This window comes from Pristiophorus japonicus, unplaced genomic scaffold (assembly GCF_044704955.1).
Source record: "Pristiophorus japonicus isolate sPriJap1 unplaced genomic scaffold, sPriJap1.hap1 HAP1_SCAFFOLD_128, whole genome shotgun sequence".
In the NCBI taxonomy this organism is placed as follows: domain Eukaryota; kingdom Metazoa; phylum Chordata; class Chondrichthyes; family Pristiophoridae; genus Pristiophorus; species Pristiophorus japonicus.
In genome coordinates this window covers 698,592-705,379 of record NW_027250946.1, presented here as the reverse complement: position 1 = coordinate 705,379, position 6,788 = coordinate 698,592, and positions in this window count along the sequence as shown.

Sequence of the window (6,788 nt, the reverse complement as noted above, 5' to 3'; positions counted from 1 at the left end):
CATTGTTCCACACCACTTGCAATCAGACACTTTGAACCGGCATTAATAGGCTGAATGGAAACCTGCAGAACGCCAACAAGGTGTGAATTGCATTTCATTCATCCTTTATTGCCACTCTGAGTCATCCGGTCCACCTGAGTCCTGCTGGCCGTTGCGGACTAGTGGGTTCTGCCCCCTATATTTCTGCTCGCAAACACATTTCCAGTTAACTTATGAACATTGCTAGCACTTGTGTGCTGAGATAATTGCGTGGTGTTATCACTGGTGGACATAAACGCCTGGTGCTATCACAATGGCCTTATTGAGAGTCGGTGTCTCCAAAGTCAACAGTTTTCGTAGGATGGTCTCGTGGCCTAGGCCCAGTACAGAAAAGTCTTTGAGCAGCTGCTCCAGTTAACCATCAAACTCACATTGTCATGCAAGTCGCATTAGATCGGCGATGTAGATCCCCCCTTCCTGACTTTAAGATCGCTGGCACGTGTGGACCGATACCTCGCCATCATCACCCTCTCCCCCGGGTTACGATGCTCCCGAACCAATGGACACAGCTGCTCAAATGAGTTATCTGTGGGTTTCACCGGAGCTTGAAGATTCTTCATCAGTCTGTAGTTCGCTGCCTTGCAGAACGTAAGGATGACCGCTCTCCTTTTTGCAGCGCTAACTTCTCCGTCCAGCTCGTGGGCGGCAAAGTACTGATGTAGCCGTTCAACATAGGCTTCCCAGTTCTCACCCTCCGATAACTTCTCCAGGATGCCCACAGTTTGCTGCATGTTTGCGTTGGATTCATATAGTCGCCCCCAATTAATGTGTTCCTCACACATATGAGACTCCACACAGGGAGTAAAATTGGCTGCCCGGTTTTTTGAGGCTGTGCCCCCTATTTCTAGTCTCCCTGACCAGTGGAAACAACCTATCTGCCTCTATCTTGTCTATCCCTTTCAATATTTTAAATGATTCTTAAGATCACCCCTCATCCTTCTGAGCTCCAACGAGTAAAGACCCACTCTGCTCAATCTAAGATCATAAGGTAACTCCATCATCTCTGGAATCAGCCAAGTGAATCGTCTCTGTACCCCGTCGAAAGCTAGTATATCCTTCCTTACGAAAGGTGACCAAAACTGCACGCAGTACTCCAGGTGCGGCCTCACTAATACCCTGTACAGTTGGAGCAGGACCTCCCTGCTTTTGTACTCCATCCCTCTCGCAATGAAGGTGTAAATTCCATTGGCCTTCCTGGTTACCTGCTGCACCTGCAAACTAACGTTTTTTGGATTCTTGCACAAGGACCTCCAGGTCCCTCTGCTCCGCAGCATCTTGTAATTTCTACCCATTCAAATAATATTCCCTTTATCTATTTTTTGTCCAAGGTGGATGCTTTCACAATTTCCGACATTGTATTCCATCTGCCAAACTTGAGCCCGTTCGCTTAACATATCTAAATTTCTTTGCAGCCTCTCTGTGTCCTCTACACAATCCGCTTTCCCACTAATCTTTGTGACAGCTGCAAATGTTGTTACACTGCACTCTGTCCCTTCTTCCAAGTCATCTATGTATATTGTAAACAGTTGTGGTCCCAGCACCGATCCCTGTGGCACACCACTAACCAACAATGTCCGACCCGAAAATGACCCACTTATCCCGACTCTCTGCTTCCTGTTAGCCAGGCATTTCTCGATCCTTGTTAATACATTTCGTCTGACTCCGCATACATTATTCTTCAACAGTAACCTTTTTTGTGGCACCTTATCGAATGCCTCTTGGAAATCTAAATATACCAAATCCATCGGTACACCTCTCTCCACCATCCTCGTTATATCCTCAAAGAATTCCAGTAAATTATTTCAACATGATTTCCCTTTCATGAATCCATGTTGCGTCTGCTTGATTGCACTATTCCTATCTAGATGTCCCGCTATTTCTTCCTTAATGATAGCTTCAGGCATTTTCCCCACTACAGATGTTAAACTAACCGACCTATAGTTACCTGCCTTTTGTCTGTCCCCCTTTTTAAACAGAGGCGTTACATTTGCTGCTGTCTAATCCGCTGTAACCTCCCCAGAGTCCAGAGAATGTTGGTAGACAAAAAGGAATGCATCTGCTATAACTTCCTCCATGTGTTTTAATACCCTGGGTTGCATTTCATCAGGACCAGTAGACTTGTCTACGTTGAGTCCCAGTAGCCTCTCCAGCACTCCCCGCCCAGTGATAGTGATTATCTCAAGGTCCTCCCTTCCCACATTCCCGTGACCAGCAACTTTTGTCATGGTTTTTGTGTTTCCACTGTGAAGACCGAAGCAAAATTGTTTAAGGTCTCAGCCATTTCCACATTTCCCATTATTAAATCCCCCTTCTCATCTTCTAAGGGACCAACATTTACTTTATTCACTCTGTTCCGTTTTATATATCTGTAAAAGCTTTCACTAACTGTTTTCATGTTTTGCGCAAGTTTACTTTCATAATCTATCTTTCCTTTCTTTATTGATTTCTTAGTCATTCTTTGCTGTCGTTTACAATTTTCGCAATCTTCTAGTTTGTCACTAAACTTGGCCACCTTAAACGCATTGGTTTTTAATTTGATACTCTCTTTTATTTCCATGGATATACACATGGCTGGTTATCCCTTCTTTTACGGCCCTTCTTTTTCACTGGAATATATTTTTGCTGAGCAGCATGAAAGAGCTCCTTAAAAGTCTTCCACTGTTCCTCAATTGTGCCACCGTTTAATCTCTTTTTCCAGTCTAATTTAGCCAAATCTGCCCTCATCCCACTGTAGTTCCCTTTGTTTAAGCAAAATACGCTCGTTTGAATCACTACTTCCTCACCCACAACCTGTATTACAAATTCAACCATACTGTGATCACTCATTCCGAGAGGATCTGTCACTTGGAGACCGTTTATTATTCATGTCTCATTAAACAGGACCATATCTAAGATAGCTTGCTCCCTTTTTGGTTCTGTAACATACAGTTCTAAGAAATAATCCCGTATGCATTCTATGAATTCCTCCTCAAGACTACCCCATCTGATTTGATTTGACCAACCAATATGTAGGTTAAAATCCCCCATCATTACTGCCGTTCCTTTTTTCCCTTGCCTCATATATTCCATCAATTATTGTGTACCCCACCGTGAAGTTATTATTTGCGTGCCTATAAACTCTGCCCAACAATGACTTTTTCCCCTTACTATCTCTAATGTCCACCCTCAATGATTCAACATTTTTTTATTAGAGCTAATATCGTCTATCACAACTGCCCTGATATCATCCTTTATTAACAGGGCAACCCCACCTCCTTTTCCTTCATGTCTATCTTTACGAATTGTCAGATACCCCTGTATGTTTAATTCCCAATCTTAGTCAACTTGCAAACACGTTACTGTAATGGTCACCAAATCATACCCACTTGTAATGATTTGTGCCGTCAACTCATTAACATCATTTCAAATGCTGCTTGCGTTTAGGTAGAATATTTAATATTAGTTTTTAAACCATGATTTAAACCATAACTTGCTCTTTGAATATTTCCGCCAAAGTGCATGATCTCACACTTTCCAAGATTATAGAAACATAGAAACATAGAAACATAGAAAATAGGTGCAGGAGTAGGTCAATAAGATCATGGCTGATGATTCCCTCAGTACCCCTTTCCTGTTTTCTCTCTATACCCCTCGATCATCTGCCCATTTTTTGCCCATTCACTTAGCCTGTCTCTGTCCTTTTGCAGATTTTATATTGTCCTTCTCAAACATTGCTTTTCTTTCCATCTTTGTATCTTCTGTGAACTTGACTCCGTTAACTCAGTCCCTTCTCCAAGTCGTTAGTGTAGATTGTAAATAGTTGGGGTCCCAGCACTGATCCCTATGGCACCCCACCATTACTGATTGCCAACCAAAAAATGAAACATTTATCCCGACTCTCTGTTTTCTGTTAGTTAGCCAATCCTCTATCCGTGATAAAATATTAACCCAACCCCGTGAACATTTATCTTGTGCAGTAACCTTTTAAGTGGCACCTTGTCAAATGTCTTCTGGAAGTGAAATACACCATCCACTGTTTCCCCTTTAGATATCTTATTCATTACATCGTCAAAGTTCTCCAGCAAATTTGAAAACATGATTTCCCCTCCATAAATCCATGCTGACTCTGCGTGACCAAATTGTGCTTATCCAAATGTCCTGCTATTACTTCTTTAATAATGGACTCCAACATTTTCCCAAGCAGAGATGTAAGGCTATCTGGTCTATAGTTCCTGCTTTTTGTTTGCCTCTTTTATTAAATAGGGGCGTTCAATTTGCACCTTTCCATTATGCTTGGACCTCCCCAGAATCCAGGACATTTTTGTAATTCGAACCAATGCATCCGCAACCCCTGCCACTACTTCTCTTAAGACCCTAGGATGCAAGCCATCAGGTCCAAGGGATTTAACTGCCTTTTGACCCATTATCTTACTGAGAACCACCTCCTTAGTGATTTTGATTGTGTTGCAGCCCCATGACTATCCACTTTTCGAATATTGTTAGTGTCCTCTACCGTAAAGAATGAAAGAAAATAATTGTTCAGATTTTCTGCCATTTCCATCTTCCCTATTACAAGTTCACCGGTTTCGTACTTGAAGGGACCAACCGTTGACTTTAACCACTTTTTTTATTTGATCTATCTTCAGAAACTCTTGACCATCTCTGCTCAAATCAGAACAACACCAGCTTCTCCAGTCAATTCATATAACTGACCAATCTGATCAATCTTCCCTTAACATCATAGGTTCTAAGGAGAAGAACGCCAGTTCTCCAGTCTCTCCATGTAACTGAAGACCGTCATCCATGGAACCACTCTCGAATTTCTGTTCTGTACATGCTCCAATGTCTTGACATTTTTCAGAACGTGAGGTGCCCTCAAATTAACCCCATATACCAGCTGAAGCTGAAACAGTGTTTTACAATATCTGAACACTGAACATAACTTCCTTGCTTTTGTGCTCTGTTGCTCTATTAATGAAGCATATGGCACAGAATGACACTTAACATCCTTTTCAAATTGTCCGGCAGCCTTCAAACATTTGTGTAAATACGCCACCTGTTGTCTGTGTCCAAGATCTCCCTTTTAAATTGTACAATTTATTTCATATTGCCTCTCCATATTCTTCCTAACAACATATCTTACATCACAATTCTTCGCGTTAAATTTAATCAGCCATGTGTCTGCCCATTTGAATCAGATTTAGGTTCATATTGTAAACCTAGGGTTTGGATTTAGATTGAAACGCCATCATGTTAGTGTAGTATCAGGTCATGGACTTCTCAGTCGCGCACAGGCCCTGCAGTCTGAATACAGTTACTGGGCATTTAGGGCCTATTAAAGGTTCCCCTGATATGTTATTTGATTAAGGTAAAATTGTCAAGTCGCTTTTCTTTTTGCTTTTCTCTATCAGTAAGTAACACTCATCATTTTTGTTGCCAAATTAAGTTTATCGTAGGTTTAAGTCATGGCAGGACACCTCGGACAAGTGTTATGCTCCTCCTGTACTATGTGGGAAGGCAGGGACGCCTCCGGTGTCCCTGTCGGCTACGTGTGCGAAACGTGCATCAGCTTTCAGCTCCTGACAGACCGCATTGCGTCACTGCAGCTGCGGGTGGATGACCTCTCGAGCATCCACGATGCTGGGAATGACGTGAATAGCACGTTTAGTGTGTTGGTCTTACCGCAGGTAAAGAGTACACCGCTAGAGAGTAAATGCGTGACCAACAGGAAGAGTCGTGCAATGAAGGTGGTGCAGAGGTCCACTGCAGTCATCCCCCTGCAAAACATATGCACCACTTTGGCTACTGTTGCGGGGGATGACAAATCAGTGGGGAGCAACAGCAACCAAGTTCATGGCACTGTGGTTGGCTCGGCTGTACTGGAGAACAGGAAAAATTGTGGGAGAGCTATAGTGATAGGGGATTCGATTGTCAGTGGAATAGATAGGTGTTTCTGCTGCCGCAACCGAGACTCCAGGATGGTATGTTATCTCCCTGGTGCAAGGGTCAAGGATATCTCGGAGCGGGTGCAGGACATTCTGAAAATGGAGGGTGAACAGCCTGTTCTCGTGGTGCATAAAGGTACCAAAGGTATAGTTAAAAAACGGGATGAGGTTCTATGAGACGAAGTTACGGAGCTAGGAGCTCAATTAAAAGTAGCACCTCAAAGTTCGTAATTTCAGGATTGCAACCAGTGCCACGTACTAGTCAGAGTAGGAATCGCAGAATAGTTAAGATGAATCCGTGGCTTGAGGAGTGGTACAGCAGGGAGGGATTCGAATACCTGGGACACTAGAACTGGTTCTAGGGGAGGTGGGACAAGTACAAAACCGGATGGTCTGCACCTGGACATGAGCAGAGCCAATGTCCGAGGAGGAGTGTTTGCTAGTGCTGTTGGGGAGGATTTAAATTAACATGGCAGGGGGATGCGAACCTATGCAGGGAGACAGAGGGAAATAAAATGGAGGCTGTAGCAAAGGATAGAAAAAACAATAGTAAAACTGTAGGGCAGAGTAACCAAATGCAAGAAACAAAAAGAGCCACATTGCAGAAAAATTCTGAAGGGACAAAGTGTGTTAAAAAGACAATCCTGAAGGCTCAGTTCCTCAATGCAACGAGTATTCAGAATAAGGTGGACAAATTAACTGCGCAGACAGCAGTTAACGGATATGATGTAATTGGCATCATTAGGACATGGCTCCCGGGTGACCAAGTCTGGGAACTCAACATCCAGCGGTATTCAACATTTAGGACAAATCGGCAGAGAGGAA